This window comes from Penaeus vannamei, chromosome 11, assembly GCF_042767895.1.
Source record: "Penaeus vannamei isolate JL-2024 chromosome 11, ASM4276789v1, whole genome shotgun sequence".
NCBI lineage: Eukaryota > Metazoa > Arthropoda > Malacostraca > Decapoda > Penaeidae > Penaeus > Penaeus vannamei.
This window is the reverse complement of record NC_091559.1, coordinates 26391251-26406250: the sequence shown is the minus strand read 5'-3', so window position 1 is coordinate 26406250 and position 15000 is coordinate 26391251. Positions and strand designations below refer to the sequence as shown.

Here is a 15000-nt window from a genome sequence, read left to right as displayed (position 1 = left end):
AGATTATCAAACACTTACATAGACTAGGCGAACGTGTTTAATCTCATTAGCATCTGGCTGACTGGCCACCTCATCCCAGCGTAAGGCAAGTACACTGCATCTTTTTACATGTATTTAAAGGTATTTTTAAACAGTATCCCGAGGATCATTGACACCTCTGGGAACTGGGGCATCCGATCGAAAAGATAACGGCGGAGCGACAGAGCCAATAGAACGAAATCGACATAACGAAGGAAGAACTACAAGAAGAAAAACTACAAGCTACGGATGCTGTCTTGTAAAGAACCCGACCCGGGTATATATGTAGCATCCGCGCCGCCGCACGTCAGTGTGGTTCAGACCTTGCGAGAGGGAAGACACTACGACTGCGCTCTGGCATCGTCCCTGGGAGAGCAATCGAGTTGTGGTGGCTGCCTAACTTCGTGAATAAGAAAGAAAAGAATCTTTGGTAGGAAGACAAAAGCTACTATTCATTTATCATCACTATTTTCTCCAACATTTTCTATTGCTCTTTACGGTCATGGTGAACAAGTTCCCATATATGACCCTCCCGTCTTTATGTGCTTCAATAGTAATCAACAGAAAGGGAACCAGGTTGTGGAAAATTTCGGTTATGAGTGTCGAGTGTGCACTCATTAGCGTGACCAAAGAATATTTTACCATGAAATTCCTTTCCGAGTGTTACGTTGCAGACATTTATCGCGGAACGACAAAACTTTCCTTTTTCCTCTTTTTTGATTTTGACTTTTTCCCGAGTGGCGTTGGAGATGCTGTGGTCATTAGTCCGGATTTTGGATTATGTCTCGGCGGAGGAAGCGGGGAGAAAAATGGGAAGATAAATGTAAAAGAGAAATACGATGGAAGGGAACAAAGGGCTGGAAAATAAAAGACATGACAAAAGAGATTTTCAAACAAATATGTTGTGCAAAGGTTACGTATATATATATATATATATATATATATATATATATATATATATATATATATATATATATATATATACATATATACATACATATATATATATATATATATATATATATATATATAGATAGATAGATAGATAGATAGATAGATAGATAGATAGATAGATAGATAGATAGATAGATAGATAGATAGATAGATTGATAGATAGATAGATATAGATATATAAACACACATACATATACGTAATTATATATATACACACACTCACACACATGTATACTTAGGTATGAAGTATAAAGTATTATGTATGTATATACATATGTACATATATATACATACATACATATATATATATATATATATATATATATATATATATATATATATATATATATATATATATATGTATATATATATATATATATATATATAAGTAGTGATTATATGGACAGAATAGCCTCACCCCCATGGGTCCCCCCCTATGTACCTAACGTGTCATAACAGGAAGTGACCTAATGACTTCCGGAAGTAATTACCGTAATCGATTACGGGAAATCAGTAACCTTGACTAATGATGGAGAACACGCACACCTGAAGGGGTGCCCCCCCTCCCTTTCCTCTCCAAAACAACAATAATAATAATGAGAATACGAGAAAGAGGAAGAAGAAGAAGAGGAAGAAGAAGAAGAAGAGGAAGAAGAGGAACAACAAACAAACATGGATCCTGTTGCCGCAGGTCAAACTATCATCCTAAGAGCAGGTGTCACAGGTTCCAATACCCCAACCCCTCACCCAAAAACACCTTGGACACAGCAGCCTCACCCCCATGGGTCCCCCCCTATGTACCTAACGTGTCATAACAGGAAGTGACCTAATGACTTCCGGAAGTAATTACCGTAATCGATTACGGGAAATCAGTAACCTTGACTAATGATGGAGAACACGCACACCTGAAGGGGTGCCCCCCCTCCCTTTCCTCTCCAAAACAACAATAATAATAATGAGAATACGAGAAAGAGGAAGAAGAAGAAGAGGAAGAAGAAGAGGAAGAAGAGGAACAACAAACAAACATGGATCCTGTTGCCGCAGGTCAAACTATCATCCTAAGAGCAGGTGTCACAGGTTCCACCACCCCAACCCCTCACCCAAAAACACCTTGGACACAGCAGCCTCACCCCCATGGGTCCCCCCCTATGTACCTAACGTGTCATAACAGGAAGTGCCCTAATGACTTCCGGAAGTAATTACCGTAATCGATACTGGAAATCAATAGCCGTAACTAATGATGGAGAACACGCACACCTGAAGGGGTGCCCCCCATCCCTTTCCTCTCCAAAACAACAACAATAATAATGAGAATACGAGAAAGAGGAAGAAGAAGAGGAAGAAGAGGAACAACAAACAAACATGGATCCTGTTGCCGCAGGTCAAACTATCATCCTAAGAGCAGGTGTCACAGGTTCCACCACCCCAACCCCTCACCCAAAAACACCTTGGACACAGCAGCCTCACCCCCATGGTCCCCCCCCCCCCCCCCCCCCTATGTACCTAACGTGTCATAACAGGAAGTGCCCTAATAACTTCCGGAAGTAATTACCGTAATCGATTATGGGAAATCAGTAACCGTGACTAATGATGGAGAACACGCACACCTGAAGGATGCCCCCCTCCCTTTCCTCTCCAAAACAATAATAATAATAAGGAGAATACGAGAAAGAGAAAGAAGATGAAGAAGTACAACAAACAAACATGCACCCAGCTGCCAACATTTCGGTACCCCACTCCTCCTCTCTAGAGCAATAATGATAAGAGGAGAGGAAGAAGAATAAGAAGAAAAGGAAGAAGATGAAGACAGGAAGAAGTAGACAAACAAACAAACATGCATTATCCCCATACCCCAAACACGCTATGGACAGAATAGCTTCACCTCCATAAGTACCGCCCTATGTACCTAACGTGTCATAACAGGAAGTGCCCTAATGACTTCCGGAAGTAATTACTGTAATCAATTACTGAAAATATATAACCGTGACTAATGAGGGAGAATACGCTCACCTGAATTCTGTCCTCTCCTCTCCAAAACAATAATAATAATATTGAGAATGAAAGGCAGAAGAAAAAGGAAATTTGTACTCTGCTTACATAGGTCAAACTATCAACCTGAGAGCAAGTGTCACTGGTTCCACCTCCTCCTCCATTCCTGCAGGTCACAGGAAGAAGAAGATGAAGAAGAACAACAAACAAACACGGATCCTGTTGACACAGGTCAAACTATCATCTTGAGAGCAGGTGCCACAGGTACCCCACCACTCCCCACCACTCATCTTCACCCCAAAACACCACGGACAAAATTACTACTCATGTATATTCCCATGTCGCATAGTCAAATTATCTAAGACTGTGTGCATCACTTTTTCACTAAATTCTGACATACTCAATAGCTAGTTTCTTAATCGGGTCAATTTATTAGAGTGTAAGCCTAACACTCCGAGTAATATATCGATTATCATCAATAACTGTGACTAATGAGGGAGTTTGTCATAACATCTCACCTCCCAAAACACAATAATATTAACGAGTGCTGAAGAACAACAAAATCTCCACAACCTGAGAGCAGGTGCCACAGTTCCACACTCCTTTCCTGCTACACAAACAAATGTCAGGCAAGGTGATTCAATTTCTCCAAAGCAATGATACTAATACTCATGTCTCAACATGTAAGAAGAAGATTTAATAGACAAACAAACAAATATACCACAGCTGCTGACAGAGTAAAATAATAGTGTTACCTCCTACCTCTTCCTTTATTTATCATTTTTATTAGTCACAAGTCCACGGTGCCTAAGTTGTAGCAAAATAAACTGCACACAGACCGATTGATACCTCTCCTCAAGTAGCTTTCAACTAAAAAGGCTATTGGTAATTTCTCGTTGCCATAGAGATCAAGACATGGTCGAGCGAATAACCATACTTTCACTCTTACGCGCCCATCGTGGTGCAGGGCGCAGCACGATTTCTCGGAGGCGGGAGTTAAGAATATTGATCTGACAGGTAAATGATCATAATTAATTAGTATTTATATTTTCATCAAATATATATAAATTTGCTTTTAATTCGCAATACACCCCAATAATAATAATACAATGCGATGAAGGACGACAAATCGCCATGTACTTTCACATAACATTATCATCTCAAATATACTAAATAACAAACAACTAGACATGCTTAAATCATACTTTGGGCCATATATCTCTCGCGTCAACTAAAAACCCAATATCTTCACGTTCATGACGATGATTACTGAGTTACGCCGCACCGCCGCCTCCGGGTATCGGGCGACATCGATGAAGCGCGGAGAGGGTGTATATAACGAGTAGTGGCCACTTTCCTATACGCATCTCGGATTTGTAACTCAAACATAAGAAAAGAATGCTATATTGGCTCAACACCGAGTTTTTAAGATGTTGATATACAAATATAGCGCATGGCAAACCACTTCTTCACTATTTAGCATGCAAAAACTCGCAAAAAAATATACGACATAAATGTGCATTATAACAGGAATACAGACAATAGAAATGACTTGTTTTCGTGGGCGACACATTTTGAGACCTCCACTCATCTTTTAACAAGTTATAGCAGTCGTTCTATATATTGCCAATGATTCTTCACAATAACTATACAATATTCAGCGAAAAGGATCATAAAACTCTTGTTGCAGGCAATGTCTTTATAATGGCTTTCAGCTCTTCCATCAAACGCACATCTTAACAGGCGACAATGCAATATAAGAAAATTTGAATCGAGTTTTAATCGACTTGAATTTAATACGCAAATATAAATGTGGCAACCACCTTCTCGCATATTTGTGACATTGGTCGATGTGTCACCATTTGCGAGATGGAATTATCCCGCCCACACAACCGATACGACATTTCAAAACCTGCCCCGTTCTCCTATATATACAAGCAAGCTTCGCGAAAATTTGTAAAAGTGCGAATTATTTCATAAACTTGCTTGAGGGCATAAATTCAACCAAACTTTACTTCTCGATCTCCCGCAATCGTTTTTCTCACCTGCCCACAAATATGCGGTTAAAAGATCGAACTAAGTAACCTCTCCGTCGGCCTACTGTAATTAACTTTATCGGGAAACGCTCATCTAGACACTTCATTTTTAAAAAGTAATGCATAATTACCCTTTTGATCAAAAAAATCCCTGTACAAAGAGAAACAACTATTTTTACATACCGACATTGAATAAAACTTACTGCTCGACCTCTTCAATATTCTCTGATAAACAATATTCATACATGTCACATTAGCGAAACACTGATATGTCTAAACATCATCGGCTAAGATATAATGGTTCACTAATTAATTCACTAATTGCCATAACAATGAAAACTGTTGAAAGGTTCCTTAGAACAATTTTATCTTTTAGAAAAATGTATAAAAGAGGTTTTTAAGCAATTGTAATACATTTTTTTACGTTTTAGCCATAGGGCTCTGTATCTTTAAATGAAGACCGTTTTAGGATAAAAATGATAAAACACGTTTGCCCTTCCTGTCATAGTTTTTGTCATTTTACATGTATTACGCACATTTATGCACCATATTTTAAGTAATGCATACATTTTCATCAAGTTACTCGCTAATTGTCGTAGCGACGAAAACCGTTAAAGGCCCCTATAAACCGTTTTCACCATCAAAATAAAAGAGAGAAAAAATGTATAAAAGAAGAAGGTCAAGTAATCGTTCAAATACTATTTGCCGTTTTAGCATCAGGTTCTTTATCAAAGCAAAGGACTTTTATATGATATGAAACAGTTTAAGGATAAAATAACTCTTTTGTCATAGAGCTTTTATAATTTTACGTCTATTGAACATAGATAAATTCGCCTAAAACCGGGATTATCAACCAAGGATAAATTTACTCCAAAGGAGTAGAAAGTGTACATGACAGCCTCAATACAATAGGTCTTAGCAGCTGGCATGCGAATTTCCATTTCTTTTCTTAAACCAAGTCATCAGCAACTATATATTTTCCATAATCAGCATATTACTTGCAAACAAAGGCACTTACTTTTTCTTTCTATGCGTCTGCATTAGACATTCCTGATTTTTACATGGCAGTAAAGGGGTATGCGGCGAGCAACATAGAGACAGGGAGGTAAATTATAGAGGAAAGGTTAAAATTACACACCTAAAAAGAAAAAGTGGCAACCGAAGCAATATCTTCATTACTTTTTCCATTAATGGCAAGGAGAAAACATTCGTTTGGGAAAAAAAAAACGCTTAATGTCATAATAAGGAAGAGAAAAACGTCCTTTTACATAACTCAGAGGAAGAAAAAAAAAGACTTTACTCAAATCCAAGAATGACTGAAATATATATATATACATATGGGTGGAGCATATTTTTTGCAGGTCATGAAAATACAGGGCAAAACCATTAAAACGTTCTCGCATTGCTGTCGTCTTTAACAGAAGACATGTATATTATCAGTAAAATAAGTTTTGTGCAATTGAATACATTTGTCTTTTCTGTAATAATAATACAAAAAGTCAATTTGCTCATTAATACTACTAATGTCTTATTCCTTTAAAGATGTCCTCCTAAACAGTGATGATGCTTTGTCCAATATACAGATGATGGAAGACCTTACACAGACGGCGGAGAATACCGCGACTCGTCACGAGCTATTGGTCTCACCAGCATACTAGGCGAAAAAAAAAACAAACAGAAGTACTCGTCTCGACTCCATTCGTGAAGAATTGCTTGGTTAATGAATATTTCGCCTTTAAATTGCACCCTTTTCAGTCATTTGAGCAAGGTAAAGCCCCATGTTCTAGATAGGCAGAATGACACACCTCTTTGCTGGTCCTCGTAGCACATCCTTCTACACACCTGTTCGTTCCACTAGTTCACGCAGTCTGTTTCCCCTATCAAACATGCCATACCTTGTTGGTGGATCCTATCCTGGCCCCACCCCCTCGACTATACGAGATGGTCAAGAAAAAAGTAGTGATTTTGATCATAAATGTAGGTATAACATGACTTCACACGGCACTGAATATGTATCTCCAAGACTTGATATGTATTTGGCGATGCGTGTAATCATACGAGTATCGAGCTTGGAGGTCCCTTGTGAATAAAACGCAACGATTTTATAAAACCATAAGACAGTAATATTTCTTGATAAGTATTTAAAAATACTAATAACCCATATGGTTGGTTGGAAAGAAGGGCAACAAATTGTCAAAACCATATCTCAGAAACGAATTAGTTGCCAACTAATTCCATCGTTTTACTTCTCTTTCCTCGCAATTCATCTTCCTTTCCGCACACAGATACACGATGATAGGAGATGACGCAGTTTTTTCTGAGATGGCACCTCCGACATCGGTTACGGAAGTGTCCTTTGTTGAAAAGAGCATTTACATAGAGGTTTATGGATATTAACCTCATCCGAGTCATTCCGTAATCATAGTTTCTCAAAATTTATTACGTAAAAATATGTCATCATTCCTGTATGACAAACCTTGCTTACCTATAACGTCAATAGTTTCATAAAACCTTGTTGTATAACGAAGAAATTAACAACATTACTAAAAAAAAAAAAAGTTTTAACGTATTTTGCCTCAGAAAGGATTTTCATTCAGCAGATAAACGGTTTGTTATCACTCACCTCTGCGAAAGAGGTGGGTAATAGTGCGAATTATTTATAACAAATAAGGGTGCCTGAGAAAAAGAATTTTCATTCAGCAGATAAACTGTTTGTTATCACCCACCTTCGACTTGTTTGTTCAGAGTATATTTCTCCCTGTAATACTAGCTGCGGCTTAAACAAGGCATATTACTATACGTTTATTTCCGCACGCGTCGCACTCAGCGCCGGCGTTGCTGCGCGCGAGAAGTACAAACGCCCGCGACACCGACGGCTCGCGGCGGCTGCGGCGGCTGCTGCGGCTGCGGCGGCTGCGGCGGCGGCGGCGGCGGCGGCGGCGGCGGCGGCGGCGGCGGCGACTGCGGAAAGTAAAGACGCATGCGACGACCGCGGCGGAGGCGGAGGCGGCGGCGGAGGCAGCGGGCGGGCGTCTCGGGGAGGAAGGGCGGGGGGCGCTCTAGTTGCTACAATACATGGTATTTCTCAAATTTTCGTGGGTAAAAACATGTAAATGTTTTAAAATTTTAAAATTTTTGATGAACTTTATGTAGGTTACCCTTCGATGCCAAAGATAATATTTTAACAAAATTTTGGTGATGGACTTTATGTAGATAACCCTTCGATGCCTAAAAGATTATTTTCAGTAATTTTTGCATTGTAATCAATAGATAAACCGTCTATGTCAGTCTCATTTACCCCAGGGAGTCAAATTTTACCCTAATATACAGTTTGCAGGCCAGAGTCGACTCGACGGAACGACCATATGGTTGACGTAAAGCCGTAGGAGACAATAATAGAGTGTAAGTGATAATCTTAGATAACGAAGGACTGGCTTAATTAAAGATGTAAAACGGTCGATTGTAAGACTGAAATAGCAATGTCCCGCGGCCCGTCCTTGAGGATATGACCCTCGAGCAGCGTGTTTGACACCCCACGGCTGTGTCATCGTATACCTCCCACGTCGACTTACCTGTTCAGAGTGTGATTTTAACACTGTAATATTTATTAAAAGCAGGTTTGACAAGATTCTTGCAGAATAGAGCCTACTACTCAAAGGTAAAACACGGAGTACAAGTAGGTCTGGAATGGCAAGCGGGTCATCTGAACATGATTTCTTGGGCGTCTTTTTTCATGCCATTGGGTATTATGAAGAATCTTTATCAAAGACTAAAGTAGTCAACAAGATTTATTTGTATATAAAAGTGTTTTTCATTTCTACATAAGGAAGGTTGAAAAATATTTGAAAATGTAATGAGTAGGTTCTTAAAAGTTACTCCAGTCCATCCCCCGCCGCCCTTCCTCCCCGAGACGCCCGCCCGCTGCCTCCGCCGCCGCCTCCGCCTCCGCCGCGGTCGTCGCATGCGTCTTTACTTTCCGCAGTCGCCGCCGCCGCCGCCGCCGCCGCCGCCGCCGCCGCCGCCGCCGCAGCCGCCGCAGCCGCAGCAGCCGCCGCAGCCGCCGCGAGCCGTCGGTGTCGCGGGCGTTTGTACTTCTCGCGCGCAGCAACGCCGGCGCTGAGTGCGACGCGTGCGGAAATAAACGTATAGTAATATGCCTTGTTTAAGCCGCAGCTAGTATTACAGGGAGAAATATACTCTGAACAAACAAGTCGAAGGTGGGTGATAACAAACAGTTTATCTGCTGAATGAAAATTCTTTTTCTCAGGCACCCTTATTTGTTATAAATAATTCGCACTATTACCCACCTCTTTCGCAGAGGTGAGTGATAACAAACCGTTTATCTGCTGAATGAAAATCCTTTCTGAGGCAAAATACGTTAAAACTTTTTTTTTTTTTAGTAATGTTGTTAATTTCTTCGTTATACAACAAGGTTTTATGAAACTATTGACGTTATAGGTAAGCAAGGTTTGTCATACAGGAATGATGACATATTTTTACGTAATAAATTTTGAGAAACTATGATTACGGAATGACTCGGATGAGGTTAATATCCATAAACCTCTATGTAAATGCTCTTTTCAACAAAGGACACTTCCGTAACCGATGTCGGAGGTGCCATCTCAGAAAAAACTGCGTCATCTCCTATCATCGTGTATCTGTGTGCGGAAAGGAAGATGAATTGCGAGGAAAGAGAAGTAAAACGATGGAATTAGTTGGCAACTAATTCGTTTCTGAGATATGGTTTTGACAATTTGTTGCCCTTCTTTCCAACCAACCATATGGGTTATTAGTATTTTTAAATACTTATCAAGAAATATTACTGTCTTATGGTTTTATAAAATCGTTGCGTTTTATTCACAAGGGACCTCCAAGCTCGATACTCGTATGATTACACGCATCGCCAAATACATATCAAGTCTTGGAGATACATATTCAGTGCCGTGTGAAGTCATGTTATACCTACATTTATGATCAAAATCACTACTTTTTTCTTGACCATCTCGTATAGTCGAGGGGGTGGGGCCAGGATAGGATCCACCAACAAGGTATGGCATGTTTGATAGGGGAAACAGACTGCGTGAACTAGTGGAACGAACAGGTGTGTAGAAGGATGTGCTACGAGGACCAGCAAAGAGGTGTGTCATTCTGCCTATCTAGAACATGGGGCTTTACCTTGCTCAAATGACTGAAAAGGGTGCAATTTAAAGGCGAAATATTCATTAACCAAGCAATTCTTCACGAATGGAGTCGAGACGAGTACTTCTGTTTGTTTTTTTTTTCGCCTAGTATGCTGGTGAGACCAATAGCTCGTGACGAGTCGCGGTATTCTCCGCCGTCTGTGTAAGGTCTTCCATCATCTGTATATTGGACAAAGCATCATCACTGTTTAGGAGGACATCTTTAAAGGAATAAGACATTAGTAGTATTAATGAGCAAATTGACTTTTTGTATTATTATTACAGAAAAGACAAATGTATTCAATTGCACAAAACTTATTTTACTGATAATATACATGTCTTCTGTTAAAGACGACAGCAATGCGAGAACGTTTTAATGGTTTTGCCCTGTATTTTCATGACCTGCAAAAAATATGCTCCACCCATATGTATATATATATATTTCAGTCGTTCTTGGATTTGAGTAAAGTCTTTTTTTTTCTTCCTCTGAGTTATGTAAAAGGACGTTTTTCTCTTCCTTATTATGACATTAAGCGTTTTTTTTTTTCCCAAACGAATGTTTTCTCCTTGCCATTAATGGAAAAAGTAATGAAGATATTGCTTCGGTTGCCACTTTTTCTTTTTAGGTGTGTAATTTTAACCTTTCCTCTATAATTTACCTCCCTGTCTCTATGTTGCTCGCCGCATACCCCTTTACTGCCATGTAAAAATCAGGAATGTCTAATGCAGACGCATAGAAAGAAAAAGTAAGTGCCTTTGTTTGCAAGTAATATGCTGATTATGGAAAATATATAGTTGCTGATGACTTGGTTTAAGAAAAGAAATGGAAATTCGCATGCCAGCTGCTAAGACCTATTGTATTGAGGCTGTCATGTACACTTTCTACTCCTTTGGAGTAAATTTATCCTTGGTTGATAATCCCGGTTTTAGGCGAATTTATCTATGTTCAATAGACGTAAAATTATAAAAGCTCTATGACAAAAGAGTTATTTTATCCTTAAACTGTTTCATATCATATAAAAGTCCTTTGCTTTGATAAAGAACCTGATGCTAAAACGGCAAATAGTATTTGAACGATTACTTGACCTTCTTCTTTTATACATTTTTTCTCTCTTTTATTTTGATGGTGAAAACGGTTTATAGGGGCCTTTAACGGTTTTCGTCGCTACGACAATTAGCGAGTAACTTGATGAAAATGTATGCATTACTTAAAATATGGTGCATAAATGTGCGTAATACATGTAAAATGACAAAAACTATGACAGGAAGGGCAAACGTGTTTTATCATTTTATCCTAAAACGTCTTCATTTAGATACAGAGCCTATGGCTAAAACGTAAAAAAATGTATTACAATTGCTTAAAACCTCTTTTATACATTTTTCTAAAAGATAAATTGTTCTAAGGAACCTTTCAACAGTTTTCATTGTTATGGCAATTAGTGAATTAATTAGTGAACCATTATATCTTAGCCGATGATGTTTAGACATATCAGTGTTTCGTAATGTGACATGTATGAATATTGTTTATCAGAGAATATTGAAGAGGTCGAGCAGTAAGTTTTATTCAATGTCGGTGTAAAAATAGTTGTTTCTCTTTGTACAGGGATTTTTTTGATCAAAGGTAATTATGCATTACTTTTTAAAAATGGTGTCTAGATGAGCGTTTCCCGATAAAGTTAATTACAGTAGGCCGACGGAGAGGTTACTTAGTTCGATCTTTAACCGCATATTTGTGGGCAGGTGAGAAAAACGATTGCGGGAGATCGAGAAGTAAAGTTTGGTTGAATTTATGCCCTCAAGCAAGTTTATGAAATAATTCGCACTTTTACAAATTTTCGCAAGCTTGCTTGTATATATAGGAGAACGGGCAGGTTTTGAAATGTCGTATCGGTTGTGTGGCGGGATAATTATCTCGCAAATGTGACACATCGACATGTACAAATATGCGAGAAGGTGGTTGCCACATTTATATTTGCGTATTAAATTCAAGTCGATTAAAACTCGATTCAAATTTTCTTATATTGCATTGTCGCCTGTTAAGATGTGCGTTTGTGGAAGGCTGAAAGCCATTATAAAGACATTGCCTGCAACAAGAGTTTTATGATCCTTTTCGCTGAATTGTATAGTTATTGTGAAGAATCATTGGCAATATAAGAACGACTGCTATAACTTGTTAAAAGATGAGTGGAGGTCTCAAAGGTAGTAATCGCCCACGAAGATAAGTCATTTCTGTTATTCTTGTGAGGACTTCCCTTGTTATATTGCGCATTTGTGATAAAAGTTATCATGTATGTTTTTTTGCGAGTGAATTTTTTGCATGCATAAATGGAGTGAGAATTGGATTTTGCCAAATGCCTTATATTTGTATAATATCAACATCTTAAAAACTCAGTGTTGGTTAATATAGCATTCTTTTTCTTGTTTGGTTACACCTCGGGACGAGATAGCAGCGCCGTCGCCATGGGAAGTGGTTGCACTTTCATACTCGTTACCGGAATACACCCTCTCGCACTCATCGATGTCGCCCGACCCCACCCGGGAGAGGCGACGTTCGTGGCAACTCGGTAATCATCGTCATGAGCGATGAGGAAGATGTTAGTTTTTAGTTGACGCGGGGGATGGACATATGGCCCAAGTATGATTTAAGCATGTCTAGTTGTTTGTGCTAGTGTATATTTGAAGATGATAATAAAGGTATATTGAGTACATGGCGATTTTTGTCATCCTTTTCATCGCATTGTATTATTATTATTGGGGTGCATTAGCAATTAAAGCTAAATTTACGTGTTTCAGACACGATGGAAAGCTAAATATAATTATCAGATCAATACCCATGATCATTTACCTCGCACAACCCCTCCCCCTCAAGATCAATATTCTTAACCCTTATCGCATCCGGAGAGCAGCTAAGAGTATTTCTTTGCCCTCTTTTGATGACCTGTGGCCACGCAGTGTTTGGGCGAGGAACAGGGTGAGGTATGGTTATTGATTATTTCACGCTCATTAGCCATGTCTTTGATCACACATCTATGGCAACCCAATGCTGGTGGGTGCAATAGCTCTTTAGTTAGTACTTGCGGAGGGTGGCGAGGGGAGCTAATTTGTCCATCGGTCTATTGTGCAGTTTGTTTTGCTACAAGCTTAAACACCATGAATAGCTATGTGACCTAACTCACGCCGGAAATGACCCTCTTTCGACCTGAGAAGGAGGGGGGGTAGGAGGTAACACCTATTATTGGATCAATACCTTAACCTCTGTCAGCAGCTGTGTACATGTTTGTTTGTTTGTCTATTCATCTTCTTCCTCTTACATGTTGAGACATGAGGTATAGCCATTATCATTGCTTTTGGTGAGGGGGTATGTGGGGAAGCTGGAAGGGGTGAATCACCTGTAACACCTGCAGATTGGTGCTTGTTTGTTTGTTTGTCTGCTTCTTCTCTTCTTCCTACAGGAAAGGGGGAGGGTGTGGAACCTGTGGCACCTGCTCTCAGGTTGATAGTTTGGCCCATGTCAGCAGGGTGCATATTTGTTTGTTCTTCAGCCTTTCATTCTCAATATTATTATTATTGTTTTTGGAGAGGAGAGGGCATTTTTCGGGTGTGCGTATTCTCCCTCATTAGTCACGGTTATTGATTTTCAGTAATCGATTATGATGATTACTTTCGGAAGTCATTAGGCCTGCTTCCTGTCGTGACACGTTAAGGGGTAGCTATAGTGGTGAGCCAATATGTCCAGGGTGTGTTTGGGTGAAGGGGTGTGTGGTGGTGGAGATCCTGTGACACCTGGTCTTAGATAGTTTGACCTATGTCAGGTACGTACGTTATGGGGTAAGAGGGCACCATGGGGGTGAATAATTTTGTCCGTGGTGTTTTTGGGTGAGGTGGTGGTGGGGGTGGTGGAACCTGTGGCACCTGCTCTCAAGATGATAGTTTGACCTGTGTCAACAGGATCCGTGTTTGTTTGTTGTTCTTCTTCATCTTCTTCTTCCTGTGACCTGCAGGAATGGAGGAGGAGGTGGAACCAGTGACACTTGCTCTCAGGTTGATAGTTTGACCTATGTAAGCAGAGTACAAATTTCCTTTTTCTTCTGCCTTTCATTCTCAATATTATTATTATTGTTTTGGAGAGGAGAGGACAGAATTCAGGTGAGCGTATTCTCCCTCATTAGTCACGGTTATATATTTTCAGTAATTGATTACAGTAATTACTTCCGGAAGTCATTAGGGCACTTCCTGTTATGACACGTTAGGTACATAGGGCGGTACTTATGGAGGTGAAGCTATTCTGTCCATAGCGTGTTTGGGGTATGGGGATAATGCATGTTTGTTTGTTTGTCTACTTCTTCCTGTCTTCATCTTCTTCCTTTTCTTCTTATTCTTCTTCCTCTCCTCTTATCATTATTGCTCTAGAGAGGAGGAGTGGGGTACCGAAATGTTGGCAGCTGGGTGCATGTTTGTTTGTTGTACTTCTTCATCTTCTTTCTCTTTCTCGTATTCTCCTTATTATTATTATTGTTTTGGAGAGGAAAGGGAGGGGGGCATCCTTCAGGTGTGCGTGTTCTCCATCATTAGTCACGGTTACTGATTTCCCATAATCGATTACGGTAATTACTTCCGGAAGTTATTAGGGCACTTCCTGTTATGACACGTTAGGTACATAGGGGGGGGGGGGGGGGGGGGGGGACCATGGGGGTGAGGCTGCTGTGTCCAAGGTGTTTTTGGGTGAGGGGTTGGGGTGGTGGAACCTGTGACACCTGCTCTTAGGATGATAGTTTGACCTGCGGCAACAGGATCCATGTTTGTTTGTTGTTCCTCTTCTTCCT

At 39.9% G+C, this 15000-nt stretch overlaps 1 protein-coding gene across 2 annotated transcripts in view; it reads left to right on the top strand.

Annotated features, from left to right (window-relative positions):
- LOC113818770 (zwei Ig domain protein zig-8) overlaps window positions 1–15000 on the top strand; it is a 248495-nt gene that overhangs the window by 399 nt on the left and 233096 nt on the right. Inside the window, exon 1 of one of the 2 annotated variants that reach the window (XM_070127560.1) lies at window positions 325–448. The exons of the other annotated variant lie outside the window; for it this stretch is intronic. The gene's annotated coding sequence lies outside the window, so the exon portion shown is untranslated. Of the gene's footprint in view, window positions 1–324; window positions 449–15000 lie in introns of those variants that run through there. 2 annotated transcript variants of the gene reach the window in all.